Source organism: Puma concolor, chromosome A2 (genome assembly GCF_028749965.1).
Source record: "Puma concolor isolate L17-30 chromosome A2, mPumCon1.1.hap2, whole genome shotgun sequence".
NCBI lineage: Eukaryota > Metazoa > Chordata > Mammalia > Carnivora > Felidae > Puma > Puma concolor.
Window position 1 is genome coordinate 6,238,475 of NC_141668.1, and position 423 is coordinate 6,238,897.

The window sequence follows — 423 nt, forward strand, 5'->3', positions numbered from 1 at the left end:
GAGCTCCAGGGATGGCAGCCAGGAGTATTTGGGAAAAAAAATTATCCTGGTGATTCTGATACACTCCGCCTACTCAACGATTGAGAACCACTAGTGTGGAGGTCCCGTATAGCTTATGGAGGCACGCCCCCCCCCCCCCCCCCCCGATCCTTCTTTCCCACAGATGCCTTCTTACCGCAGTCAGGGTGACTTGTCTAAGGACCCCACCTCCCAGCTTTTGCACCTCCGTTAAACACTTATTTATTTCTTCCGTGTAATTTGCATAGTTACCCTCCCCCCCTCCCCCCCCTCCCGCCCCTCCACGGTCTATGACTTTTCTGGGTAGTGATTCTGGCTCATTCATCCATACTCCCTTCCCCTCCAAGTGATGCCTGATAGAGAAAAGTGCCCTTTATAATAAATTAACTTGAATTGGGGTGCTGG